Genomic DNA, 14,733 nt, shown 5'->3' on the forward strand with positions numbered 1-14,733 from the left:
TGCCATTCTGAGGTGAATATGTGGTGACCCATGACCCTGACAGCATTGCTGACTTTTATAAACCACTTAAGATCTGAGTTACAAGAAGATAAACAACGTGGGAGCAAATGTCAGGTGTGATGCAGATCAGGACTGCAGTGTTTGTGCCAGGAAGCTCATACAAAACCTGACCAAACAATTCCTGACTCTAACCAGAGTCCTCAGTTTCTGACTTTCATGAGCATTAAATTAAAATAAAAACACACTAGACTTCTCTATTTTTATTACATGAACTACAAAGAGAAATGTACCTGGAGGGTACACATCATATATTTAGAAATATGGAATAGGAAAATATCTGCAGAAGATAAAAAAATTACCCACTTCTTGTGGTTATTTGATCTGCTAATTATCCATATTTCAGAATCCATTATTCATACTTTTCTGCTGTCCTCCAAGAAACCTATACTGTGCCTGTGAGAGAGAGGAGCAGAAAGCCATTAATAAAAGGCAAACGCACAACGGCTTCCTCTGTTTGATCTTTCCCACTGTGCAGCTCTTGATGGTGAATTCCACTGTGAGGGAGCAAGGTGAGGCTTCAGGGACGGGGACGAAGAGAGGTTTGGAAACTTGACTTTGCAAATCGAGACAAGCAAGCACAGCCTGCAACTCCACTTGAAGCAGGTTTGGCACACGGCGGACAATGAACAGAGAGGTTTGTATGTAGTAACACCCCTGCGGTTGGTTACTACCAAGCCAGACTATGCAGGGGTGACACCATCTTGAATTGGCTAAATCTCATCCACAGAAGTTGGTCCAATAAAAGATATCACCTCCCTTGCCTTGTCTCAGTTCATGACAAGCCGTGGTGTAAACCTACCCTGCACCAGCCCACCATGAATGAAATGTGCGTGTGGCCCTGCAGCTGTGCGCTAAAAGGCCCGTAGTGTATTTTGATCTCCCCAGCTTTGAAACAGGAGTAGTGTAATGTAAATGGAAATCAGGTCCTGGATTTCTGTAGCATGTGCCACTCTCTGCATATGCCAAAACCTGTTGCAAAGCAACAAACAACACCCAAACAGTGCAGTTTTTAAGGGGGAAGTGGACCCCAATGCAGACAGCCTTGTCTTGTATGGGCCGCTATCGGAATTTCACCCTATACACTAGCAATAGCTCACAGCCTTGCGGCTGGTTTCAATAGGAGGGGGATTGTAGGTGTGGACACAGGTCTTATGCCCCCCACCCTTACTCACTGTGTTTTCAGGCAGTTTGCTTCTTTCTAATCAGTGATCTCTCCCAGCCTGACTTCTCGTGCGGTACCACACTCCAGCCCTTGCTACCTCACATCTCTGCATTCTGGCAGTTACTATTTTTACTGTATGTCTGGTATTTCCCATGGCAGGCTAGGGGCTGTACAGAGATTGAAAAGAGGGAGGCACAGATCTGGCTGCTGCTCTGAAGAGTTCACACTTCTGGTGGTGATGTCAAAAGCCTGTGCTGGTGATATCAGCTTAAGCAAGCTTTCAGTTATTCCCAGAGAGGTTGGCAGTGAGTCAGCAATGACAGGAGGAGAGAGGTGAGGGTAACATGGGAATATTATGCAACAGCTGCACTAAGTTTTTTAAAAAAACATGATAGGAGCTCTTCCTTCAGAGTGCAGTTCACCTCAGCTTATGGCCTATGTAACAGCTATAGGGCTTAAGAGCGAATGAAGCAGCGCATAGGTCTTGCATTGGCCATGGGTGTGGACGTGCATTTCCCCCTGGGTGTCTGAACTACATTAATTAGCACTGTCAACAGAGAGTTACTTCTGTCTTCAAATTGGTTGGGTCCATATTTCTGGAGCAGTCTGAAGTCCGCTAATTCAAACTGATGGTCTTGGGTTCAGAGTGACACTCCAGCATGTCCTGATGACATCTGCAGAGAACATTTTGCTTCCCACTGCTGGCAAAAGCGGTAATGAGGCATTGCTTCACTCTGGGGAGAAAGCCAAGTGATGTTTTTCTGGAGTGCCTTTTTTTCCCTTTGTCTTCTCATGGGACACACTAGGCTTGGGGTGGGATGGAAGGCTGACTTGAAATTGCTTTGGGAAACCTGTGCTCTGCGTGCGCTTTCTGGTTTCACTACAAAGTCCCCCCTGGAAAGATAAGTTGACGATGGATTTCAAAGTAGTTTGGGTGAAGCATCAGCTGTGGAAAGAAAGTGTGATTCAGTTACAGTGTGAAGGATGTGGAAGAGAGCTATAGAGCGAGACATTCAAGGTCCGGATTTGAGGTTATGGATTCACATGCATGCATGGAGTTATACTGAAGCCCACGGGTGTGCATTCTGCAAGGATGTGTCAGGTTCTTTTTTTAATATGGCTTAGCTGCATTTTAGTGCTCATAAAGGTACAGATCTTGTGTTTCTGGTGTCCTGTGGGCAGGTGCCATGCAAGTTTCCATACACACAGCTGTCAAATGCCAGGGTAGCTAGTGCTGACCTCACAAGACTCCCTGGGGCTTCCTGGAGGCTCATTAGACTCTCTTTATCCTACTTTGCAGCAACCAGTTAACGCACTTGCTGTTCCAGTTTTAGGCTACCCCCCGCCTCAGCTTTGCTGATGGAACTCACCCAGCCCTGCCGCCTCTGCAGAGTAGACCAGTAGCGTAGTGCTTCCCATATGATGTTGATGTAGACACGTCTTTAGTTTAGTTAATTGTAGTTTAAACATTTTCAGGGACCAACAAAAATAAACTAGAGCCCCTCTGAATTTTCCAAGCCCTATGTAGCTCCTGTGAACCAGAAGAGGCTACAGTGAAAATTCATTGATGCTGAATAGTCTGGCAGGATAGAGTTATTTCTAGTCACTTTTATTATTTCTTTATGATTTTTCATAGGTCAGGAATCTACTGAGCTGAGCCAAGTCATGTTAGAGCTGTGTAAGAAACTATGTTCTAGAAAAAGTCTAGAACTATGTTCTAGAAAAAGTCCGTACTTTGTACTGAACCTTGTATGTTTGACCCTCCCATTCTCACTGGCTGGCCACAGCACGGGAGTTTCAGCCTCAGTTCAGTTTATACCATCTTTAAATGACAAATCCGATGCTCAGCTGGTGCAAGCTGATTACAGTGGAGCGATGCCACCTTATACCGGCCTCTTATTGTATCAAAAAATCAACTTTGCACATTAAGAGAGAATAATTAGGAAGGACACTAATGAATATGGCTAATAATAACCCCAAGGTGTAATTTATCAGTTTGACTAGAGGTTAATTCCCTGAGCTCCGGAAGGAGTGGGGAGGAGGGAAAGGCACCTGGTAAGGTGTCTCAAGTTGACACTCTGCTACAGATCTCTGGGGAAAGGAATCAGTTCTTAACTAAGCAAACAGTAGCCCTGGGGTCTTTACTGGTCTGGCAATGACTGACTAGCAGACAAAGGCACAATATGGTGTAGCGATATTGATTATCTTTCTGTTATAATCTTCTTCTTCTTGCTCCTTTCCTTTATGACTTGTTCTATACACACAGACAATAAGAGCAGCAAGCTCAGCTGAGTAACCATAGAACATTCTGGGAAAGAAAGTGCGGAGGTTAAGGGTGCATTTAGCTCCAGCTTGCAAAGAAATTGGTGGCTGCACATAAAAAGAAAATCTAAAGACATATCCCGGCTTAAGTATGAAACCCTTTCTCTAAATTGAATTGGGATTTGGCAACACTGGAAAAAATTAGATGTGTTAACCACTAGTCAATCCCCGTAGGGTAATACACCTTTGCCCATGCACATAGATGGTCTCGGTGTTGAACAGTGTTCCAAGCACTATTTGGGTTAGACTTGCTTTGATCAGTATTAACCCCCGCATCCTTCTTCTCCATTGTGCTCCTCTTCAAAGAGGAAAGATGGATTTGTGATTAATGCAGTGACCTGGAAGTCAGCATATCTGGATATCCCAGAATGCCTAGCTCTTCCATAGACTTCCTGTGTGATGGAATGGGGCTGTGAAAGCAATGGGGCTACTCATGGTAGTAAAGTTAAGCACATGCTTAAGTTCTTGCAGGATCAGGGTCTTAATTCCTGTCCCATGGTTTCCCATCCACGAAAAGGGGAAAATAATGTTTCTCTGACCCTTTGTCTGTCTTGTCTCTCGATTATAAATGCTTCAGGTTAGGGGCCATCTCTTAGTGTAGATTTGAAGCTTTTAAGGCTGCTCCCATCCAGTCTGACCTCCCACATAACACAGGCCATCCAGTAACTCCTGCAGTGGATGGAATTATTCAGCCCTGCTACATTCGCAAATGCTCTACAGCCCCATAACTTTTGGATAGACTACAGCAGATCTTTTAGAAATACATCTTAAAGACTCCAAGTGGTAAAAACTTATCACTCCCCTTGGCAATCGGTTTCAGTGGTTAATTACCCTCACTGTTAAAATAGTTGCAGCTTATTTCCAACTTGAATTGTTTTACATGTCTGTGCAGCGTCTAGCCCCAATTTCAATTCAGGTCTCTAGGTGCTCACTGTAATACAAATATTTGATAATAATAATTAACAGTAAGCATGCAATGCTACCATTTATAGGGATTGTTGGTGTAATACCTCCCGCTGTGCCAAATGTTTATGGTTCTGTGCCACGGTGCCCTTAATTTTCACTGTGTATGTTTGATATTTGCATTTCTCCCAGCTAAGAAGTAAAGTCTGCCCAACTTTTATTTTAGTCCCTTTCAGAGACTACAGAATGTAGTTTCTTTGTTTGTAATGGAGGTTGTTTTTTAAGAAAAAAAATGTAGAAGTATTTCTGTTCCTGTGAGGTTTAATAACAGCTTGAGTTGTTTTTTTTTTTAGATGTAAAGCTAAATCAAAATTCAGTAGCCAATCTCTCTAAAAAGAAGCAATAAAAATGACAGCAGGGGAAACATTAAAAATATACCTCCTATGGAGGCAGAGTTGTTTTCTGACAGATTGTTTTTCAAAGTTTCCCAGTAGCTATCACCTGCTCTTCAAAACACTCAGCTCTGGGTACCAGCTTCAACAATGCTCAGCTGTGCCCTGTTGTGTGATTAGATGCTACAGAGTGGAGCTATTGTTTTGTAGTTCCAGGCATCTGAGGGTTTATCAAGGCGCAGTTCTTTAAAGGAGAACTGAAAAGAGGTTGCTAATAGGAAATGTAAAAATGAAGTTGTTTAAGATCCTACATTGGTAAGGCTTCAAATCATCAAAGTGCTTAAGCATCTGCTTAATTCGATCCCTATCCAGCAAAACATTTAAGCATGTGCTTACCTTTAAGCATGTGCATTGGTGAATCAGGGCCTAGTGTACTATAAGCATGTAAATTGAGAGACATGTTTTTCAGATTGGAGCCCAGAGGTGGTGCAATGTGTTCACTTTCTCACTGTCTGACTGAATGAGGCTCTGGGGTGACAGCAAGCAGGACTAAGCTGAATCCAAATAAAACAAAGGACAATGCTGATTAGTTTGGGGCAGAGGTGGGCAAACATTTTAGCCCGAGGGCCACATCGGGGTTGTGCAACTGTATGAAGGGCTGGGTAGTGAACGCTGTGCCTCCCCTAAACAGCCTGGCGCCTGCCCCATATCGGCCCCCTCCCACTTCCCACCCCCTGACTGTCCCCTTTAGAACTCCCAACCCAACCAATCCCCCCTGCTCCTTGTCCCTTGTCTGCCCCCTCCCAGGACCCCTGCCCCCTATCTAACCTCTCTGCTCCCTGTCCCCTGACTGCCTTGACCCCATCACACCCCTGCCCCCTGACAGCCGCCCCGGGACTCCCACCCGCTATCCAACCGTCCTCTGCTCCTCATCCCCTGACCACTCCCTCCCAGGACCCCCCACCCCAACTGCTCCCCGGGATCCCACCCCCTTATCCAACCCCCCCACCCGCTCCCTGTCCCCTGACTGCCCTCCAGACCCCTATCCACATCCCCGCCCCGTGACAGGCCCCTGGGATTCCCACTCCCAACCCTCTCTGGTCCCCATCCCCTGACCGTCTCCCCCTGAAACTCTGCCCCATCTAACTGCCATCTCCTCCCTGACTACACCCCAGGACTCCCCGCTCCCTTACCCAACCCTCTTAGCCCCCAAACCAGCAGCAGGAGCTCACAGCTGTGACACCCGGCCAAAGCCAGCTGTGCTCCCCACGCTGCCCAGCTGGAGCGGCAGGCTAGAGCGTGGCCCATGCGGCGGCCTGGCTGCGGGGGAGAGGGGACAGCGGGGAAAGGGCTGGGGACTAGGTTCCCCAGCCGGGAGCTCAAGGGCTGGGCAGGCTGGTCCCATGGGCGCGAGCCATAGTTTGCCACATCTGGTTTGGGGGAACAAGCTGCAGAGCTTAACGGGGTTGGTTGGCTCCACTGAAGAAGTGTGCCCTTCCCTTGGGATTTTACTGGTGAATCAAATACCCCGCAGGCTGCAGATACAATTGCCCTCCGAGGAGTTAATGGGATAGTTGCATCCTTTTCTCTGAAGATGCAGAAATTTCCACCTCCTGGAGCTCTCCAGCTCATGACGGCATGGCTCTCCTCAAAGACTACTCAGGAGGTTCTGTTAGCGCTCAGCGGGCAGCCTGCATGCTTAGCAAGGGTGACCAATCCTTTCAAAAACGTTCCTAGCTGCCTGAGCTACCGTCCCTCTCCCCACGCACAGCCTCTGCAGCTCAGGTCAGCTGGCGAGCCCTAGGGTGATGGCCAGGATCTTGTTTAGTGCTTTCCCAGGGGATTTCCCCCATTGCCTTGACAGAACTGGAGTTTGTTCATAAGCATGGCACAGTGTAAAGTTCTTCTGTTTGCTCAGACCAGGAGGTTGCAACAATGTGTATAGTGGGGGGTGCTGAGAACCATTGAACCAAACTGTAAACCCTGCATCTACTGGAAACCACTTCAAGACGGGGGTGCAGCAGCACCCCTAGTTCCAGTACCCATGGCTTAGGCTTTTGCCTGAGCCATATTAACACCAAGATGTGTCTGGGTTTTAGGATTGCTCAGGTAAGGGGGTTGGGATTGTTCCCCTGTGCCTAGGTATTCATTAATGCAGGGGGAGCTATTGGCAATCCTTGGAATTTTTGTTCTATTCATGAAAATATGCGCAGCAGCTCAGGCAGAGGGCATGCACCTGTAAACAGAATTACACATCAAATGAACTGTGATCATACCTATGAATTTTTCACATGTTGAACTTGCTCTCCGGCTCCTTAAAAATTTGGTCCCTAAATGGTAAACAAATATTCTTTTGTAGGGGGAAGAGGGGGCACTGAACTGGGGCTATAGAGACCAGATTTCTCCTTCTGTCTCTGCCACTGACCCATTCTGCGACCATGGACAAGTCACTTCTCTTCTCTGTGGCTGTTTCCCCTCCCAGCCTTTGTCTGTCTTGTCTGTTCAGGCTATGTCTACAATACTCACTGCTTTCATGACGTGCAGCGTACGTGCCCACGGAGCCCTGCTAGCACCAGTATAAACAGCAGTGGAGCTGGGAGGCACTGTTTAGGAGGGTAAACACACATCTGAAGGGAGTGGATGTGCATGCGAGTACACACCCCATATGCTCTCTACTCGCCCAGACTGGGCCTCCCTGTCCACACTGCTACGTTGAGCACTGTAGTGTGTCTCTGCCTCCCCACTACTGGAGCCCTTCCCTGCTGCACGCAAACACCTCCTCTGCCAGGAAAGGCTCTGGCGTAGGGGAGCTGCAACAGCCTTTCCCTGCAGTCACACGGATCCTGCACACTGCTGAAAGTGGTGTGTAGTGTAGACGAAGCTATAGATTGTAAGCTCTTTAGGGCAAGGGCTTGCTCTAATTATGAGTTTATACAGCACCTAGTGCTATTGGATTCTAACCTTGATTCTGGCCTCTAGGCGCCACTGTAATAATCATATCTTACAGCCAAATAGGTTTAAACAATCTCCATTATTAGTTTACCAAGGGTGATCTGAATTCATTATTCTATAGTTCTCCTTTAGTGCTTCATGGCATCCAAATCACAAGGAGTGCAGATTCTTTCTTTTTTTTTTTCCAGAAAACTTTTTCAGTTTCTCTGTATTGTAGTTCCCCCACCTCCTTTATGATGTGCATCGCCACTCAGCATCAATTAGAAGAGCCATGCCGTCTTTCCGGAGCAAAAAGACAGGATTCTATAATCTAACTTGACAGAGTAAAGCAAAGGAGGGCAAAAGAGAGACCATAAACACATGGCCAGTGAGATGAATCTGACGTTTTTATGTTAAACTGTGCTGTTGACTTTTAGCGAGGGAAAAAAATCCTTCAAATTTCTGGGTCTTGCCAGGGTGAGCAACCTCATTTCTCACTAATCAATTTTTTTGTGGGCATGTGATTCATGCTTAATTTGTCTATAGATGTATTGCGCTAACTCCTGTTGTCCTCCGTGATGGTTTGAACATTTTTTCTCCCCCTCCCCTCTTCCACTGTCAGGGAAGATATGTCTCTTTTGACAGTGCTGGGGAGGTGGGAAAGATGTCAAAGGGAAGCTGTAGAATTCATTTTAAAGTGAGCTGTTGAGAATTGGTTTGACATTTCTGACAAAGGGAAAGGTTACTTCACACAGCTTTTCCACTCCTATCTCCTCATTCCTCTCTTGTCAATCATACCGAGGGCTTGGCGAATTACTCAGAGTAAATGGCTTACTCCCCACATACACTTATCCTGGCACAAAGGACAGTGAGCCCTATCTCAGCATGGTGCACAGTTAGGGTGACCAGATAGCAAGTGTGAAAAATCAGGGCAGGGGTAATAGGGCCTATATAAGAAAAAGCCTCAAATATCAGGACTGTCCTTATAAAATTGGGCCATCTGGTCACCCTATCACAGTTACGTGGTCACAAGCACAAGTCAATCTGTCTCTCTTGGTTTTAGTGGAGCACACAACTTATGCCTGTGGGCTGCGGCAAGATCTAGCTCTTGAACCGCTTGGGGGCAAGGCATTTCACTCCGCAAATGAAACTCAACTGAGAATTGTGCTGAGATCTCCTGGAAGGCCCTTTATACACCTCTATGATGTATACAGATTGCCTCAAAGCCTGTTTTTTCTTTACTCTAGGGTCTTGCTGAAGGTCTCTGTGGAAGATGAGCATGGAACGGTGACATCACCCTCTGTTGCTACTACCTCAACTGAGGGCTAAGAAAGATGAAGAGGGAAAAAAGTGATGAGCACCTGCTGTATCTAATGGAATGGAAAAAGCAATGCAGGGCTGCAATGAGACTTAGATTGCTGAAGGCAATTTCAGCTGGCACCTGTATTGATCCCTATGGTGCAGAGGCTTGAAGGGACTATTTAAATACCAGTTTACATTAGAGTGGGTGGAGAAAGGAGAACAGCCTGGGTGGTGATTAGAGGCCCAGGAGGAAATCTGGAGGGTACAAAGCCATAGAAAAGGAAGCGAATGGTACAGTCTGCTCACCCTGATGGGAAATGAATGCAGTTAAACCAATGAGTCCTCTACACACTTCTGAAATGGGTCACGAGTTGTGCACTAACAGGAGCTTATTTCTCAGGGGCACAGTCTGTTGCCATCTGTTGAGAAACAGCTCTGAGAAGTGGTTCAATTCAGTTCCGGGAAAGAAAATCCATTGTGTCAAACCCATAAGTGGATGGAATTGGCATCCCTGGGAGCCAGGTCAAAGAGGAAGAATCTCAAAGGAGAGGAGGAGGGTTTGCTTATCCCTTTCAAAAGAACAACCGCAGAAAGGAATTTAGGCCCCTTTGGAAAGGCAAGGTTAGTTTGGTTTAGCTGTTTTCTCCCTCTCCTTGTCTGAAGATGCTCCATCAGACACAAGCTCTATTGAAGTCAAGAGGGCTACATTGACTTGCACTGAGAACCTGGCCCGTGGAATTGGGACAGTTTTTGTCTGGACACATTCAACGTGGGAAAGACTCAAACTAGGAGAATTATTTTTTTTTCAGATTAATTAATTTCTTTATTTTAGTGTGATTCTGAAGGGCCCAGTTCTGACATCCTTATGAAAGCAAAACCCCATCCATTTTCATGGGACTTTTACTCAAGTAGAGAGTGAATAAAGCCTTCAGGATTTCTTTAGATTCTTGAATAAAAAACATTTCAAGGTTCTTCTTTCTAAACAGATAAATGAAATGAGCCTCAGCAGCACAGCCCTCTCGACGGGTAACCTGCGCCATAAGGGATCGAGGGAACTCCTGCCAGGCCAGATCCAACTGATCTTACCAGCAAATGAGATCAGAAACTTCTCAGTGCTTTGAGCATGTTGAGGCTCCCTCCCTGAGTAAAGAATGCAGCAGATTTAAAGCAAATAGCCTCCTTATACTATCCAACAAATGGAGAGTTCTGATGAATGAGATGTTGCTGACACTAACAGAGAGAAAAGGCAACGGGCAATTTCTTTGCCTGTGTCACAGCTGCATGCTTTAGGAACAAAAACATTCTGTTTGCTTGAATCAGACTTGGAGTGTGTTTTGTCCTCAGTAAAACATGTTAGAGTGATGCAAAGCTAAATGATGTCTAGATGCCACTGTTTATGGATTTAAAGCCTCTGTCCTTCACATACCTGGGCTTACCCCCCGCCCCCCCGTTTAAAAACTATAAACTTTCACTGGTTCTAACACTGAAATAATTGAAGAAGGAAGGGAATAAGAAACTCACATCACCTCTTGTTTCTTGTGCTTATTCTATTGCTGTGGATTAGGTTAGAGCCTGTCTGGTCCATTATGGACCTGATCCAAATTTATACAGACAACTCCCACTGGCCTCAAATGGCTTTAGATCAGATCCTATGTGCCCTGTTGAATTACCATATGCCAGGAGAGACATTAATATCTTGGTCTCCAATCCAGCTTCCAATTGGAATCCTTTCATCGATTTAATGGAAGTTGGATCAGGCCCTTCGAAAAGATTTAATGGAGGGTAACAAAGATTATACTGCCTTTCAGAATCAGAATTCGGAACCAAAGTTTGTGGGGAGAGCTGACTGGAAAATTTCCACTGAAATGAAATTTCAATTAAAACCAGGGGGGAAAAATGTCAGTGAAAATGTTTACAAATATTTTTTTCTTCCATTTTTCTGACTAGCTGTGGTTATGAGGAAGACACTTCAGGGTAGACAAATAGAAGTTTTCCCCAGTATGAAAAAGTTCACTGCAGTTGATAAAAAACATAAGAGAATAAGAGAATATCTTAATGCCCTTGTATAAATCCATGGTACACCCACATCTTGAATACTGCGTGCAGATGTGGTCTCAGCATCTCACAAAACATATGCTGGCATTAGAAAAGGTTCAGAGAAGGGCAACTAAAATTATTAGGAGTTTGGACCGGGTCCCATATGAGGAGAGATTAAAGGGGCTCAGACTTTTCAGCTTGGAAAACAGGAGACTAAGGGGGGATATGATAGAGGTATATAAAGTGATGTGGAGAAAGTGAATAAGGAAAAGTTATTTACTTGTTCCCAAAATATAAGAACTAGGGGCCACCAAATGAAATTAATAGTCAGCAGGTTTAAAACAAATAAAAGGAAGTTCTTCTTCACACAGCGCACAGTCAACCTGTGGAACTCCTTACCTGAGGTGGTTGTGAAGGCTAGGACTATAACAGTGTTTAAAAGAGAACTGGATAAATTCATGGAGGTTAAGTCCATTAATGGCTATTAGCCAGGATGGGTAAGGAAAGGTGTCTCTAGCCTCTGTTTGTCAGAGGGTGGAGATGGATGGCAGGATTACCTGTTAGGTTCACTCCCTCTAGGGCACCTGTTATTGGCCACTGTCAGAGGACAGGATACTGGGCTGGATGGACCTTTGTTCTGACCCAGTATGGCTGTTCTTATGTGCTTCACATGGCTAATGGGGGACAAGTTCAAAATTTTGGAGGATATAATTTAAGAATTAGGAGCAACAAGAATTTGGGCATACATATTTCACACATAATAAAGCAGGTTCTGTTTAGATTGTAAATTCATCTGAACAAGAACCTTATCCTCGTATTTTCTGCAGCAGACGTGTAGAGTTCTAATCCTGACTCAGCCACTGACTCACTGTGAAGCTTTATATGGGTCACTTCTGCTCTCGGTCTCAGTTTCACTGTCCATAAAATGGAGATAATAATACTTACCCACTGTATCAGGGCCATTGCACTTTAAGAGAGGCGTTAGCCCTGCATTACCCAGGCCAGTCCCAGCTCAGCACAGGACAAGGGAATTCTATGAGGTGTAGTCCCCAGCAGGAATTGAGGAATTGTAGTCTGGAGCAAAGCATTCTGGGGAGGAGTGTCATAGTATATATGGATGATCCTTCCTCTGAGAACACAGTGAGATCAGACCTGCTGTGGAGTTTTCTACAGAGAAAGAGAGGGGATAAAAGTGCATGAGCATCCATCTGTCTAAAAGGCAAGACTTTGGAGTGGATCTCCTGGTTGAAAAGGCTGAGAAGAAGGGAAGTGATGGTGTCCTTATCAGGGAGAAGGAGGTGGTTGTTTCTTGCTTTTCGCCAGTCGTATCTTTTTTTCAGATTTTATAAGCCCTGTGAGATCCACCGTGCTTGGGCAGTAACTTTGCATCTCTCTGGGCTTCAGCATGAAACCTGCTTAGCTGGCAAGGAGCCTTATTTTCTTTCTGGTGGAAGGTTTCATTCTAAAAATAGTGTTCTCAGATTACAAAAAATACTACAGCAGCCCAAAAGAAAATAATACAGTGGACATTAACTTTAGCCTCAGTATTTTCTGTCCAGCCAGCGTACCTTGGTATGTTATGTGGTAAGCACTGAAGTCACTCACATCAGTGACAGGATTGCATACCTGTGACAGTAACTGTTAATTCCTAAATTAGGAATGAAGAGAAAACTATCTGAAAGGCTGTGTCGCCATAGATCAGACCAGTTCAAGCAGCTATTGGGTTGGATCCGCTCTCCTCTTAATTCATTTTTTTCCTTTTCATTTGCTTCCTCTGTTTCATCTGGAAACAGCTTCAGTAAATGTCTTAGCGGCAGGCAGCAGGCCAAGCCTCATGCTAAATGTGCTCTGAGCGTTATACAGAACAATTCCTCCTCTTTCCGTGCAGCAGACTATGGATCAATGTGCACAAGCAGGTACAATAAATAGTGCTAGCCCTGCTTTAGGAACAGCAAAACACAGCCATTTGCTACAGAAGGAAGAATTAGGGAAGGAGGCACAGGGAGAAAGAGGTTTCAAAATTGCACAATCTTTATTCCCAATGTTTGCAGCTGACTAGCCACATCCGTCCTTGCCGGCTCCTGAGGTGAAGGGGTTCTGTCTGAGGTGGGGGCTCGGTTAGACAGCCGGGAGCTGTACCCTGTGTAGCGGCCACAGGACACGCTGTGAGGATAAATGCACCAGAGAGTGCTCTGTTTTCCCCTCCCACCTCTGCTGTGGGGCGGCAGCTGAGTTTGTAGACAGTTTAGATCGATAGTATGGTGAGGACCAGGCCTGATCACCTCTGTCTGATTTCTGCCTTGGCTGTTCTATGTACGCCATGTTGGGAGGCCGGAAGGTGACATGACAGGATTGATATTTGAAAATAAAAGTTTCCTTATATACTCACTGCCTAGTCTAAAGCCCACTTAAGTCAATGGGAAGGGATTCCCTCTGCCCCTCCCCTGCTTTTTTACTTACAATGGACTTTACAAGGAGTAATGGTCAGAACAAGGAGTAATGCTCTCAACTCCAGTACGGGAGGTTTAGGTCGGATGTTAGGAAACACTATTTCACTAGGAGGGTGGTGAAGCACTGGAATGGGTTACCTAGGGAGGTGGTGGAATCTCCTTCCTTAGAGGCTTTTAAGGTCAGGCTTGACAAAGCCCTGGCTGGGATGATTTAGTTGGGGATTGGTCCTGCTTTGAGCAGGGGGTCGGACCAGATGACCTCCTGAGGTGCCTTCCAACCCTGATAGTCTGTGATTCTATGACTTTGAATTGGGCCCTTCACTTTGATTTACTAATAGCAATACTTAGAACTTTTAAATCACTGTAAAAGCATCCTGGATTCATCTTCACCATCCCCCTGGGAACAGAGTAGAGAAGAAGAAAATCCCTATTTTTTTAAGTGGGGAAACTGAGGCACAGAGCTTCTACCTGCTTTACCCACACTCACTTAGTCAGTAACAAGAGGGTGGACTTTCTGACTCCAACTCCTGTTTTCAATCTGGAAGACCACCCTGCCTCATAGGCTACGTCTGTTCTGCAGTCAATGAGTGTGATTGCCGCTCCAGTTAACGTACCCAAGAGAGCTTTAATCTCACTAGCTCAGGTCCCAGAACAATGAAGCCCAGAACCTTGAGTACTTACACAGAGGCCTGGCCAGTGCTGAACTTGATGCTGCCACAGCTTCACTGCTCTGGGATCCAAATGATCAAGAGTAAAGCTAGCGCCGGTATGTCAGCCCAGGCTGTAATCCCACCCCATGACTGCCGTGTAGATGTACCCTTAATCCATTCATGGCAAGCAAAAATCAGTTAGCTGGTAAATGTGAAGACAAACTGCTGTGTGGACAGGGTCGGTGCAACCATTTAGGCAACCTAGGCCGTGGTCTAGGGCGCTAGGATTTGGGAGGCAGCATTTTCTTCGGCAGTGACCACGATGGCTGGATCTTCGCTGCCCCTGTCATCACCAGCATTTAGGCGGAGGGAGCTGGGGCAGGGTAGCGCGGGGAGGGCCGCCTGCAGCAAGTAAGTGGGGGAGGGCGGCACACAGGGGAACTCTTCGCCCCAGCTCACCCCTGCCCTGCCTCCTCCCCGAGCACGCTGTGGCTGCTTCACTTCTCCCACCTCGCAGGCTTGTG

General features: G+C 45.9%; 1 long non-coding RNA gene across 1 annotated transcript; it reads right to left on the reverse strand.

The window, feature by feature from the left end:
- Positions 1-245: 245 nt before the first annotated feature.
- On the reverse strand, positions 246-1,436 carry LOC142047171 (uncharacterized). Its single transcript, XR_012656345.1, has 2 exons — positions 1,233-1,436; positions 246-453 (listed from the first exon to the last, which is right to left on the reverse strand). It is a non-coding gene; the product is annotated as an uncharacterized LOC142047171 (long non-coding RNA).
- Positions 1,437-14,733: the final 13,297 nt, after the last annotated feature.

The sequence above is a fragment of the Chelonoidis abingdonii genome, chromosome 7 (genome assembly GCF_003597395.2).
Source record: "Chelonoidis abingdonii isolate Lonesome George chromosome 7, CheloAbing_2.0, whole genome shotgun sequence".
Classification (NCBI taxonomy): Eukaryota; Metazoa; Chordata; order Testudines; family Testudinidae; genus Chelonoidis; species Chelonoidis abingdonii.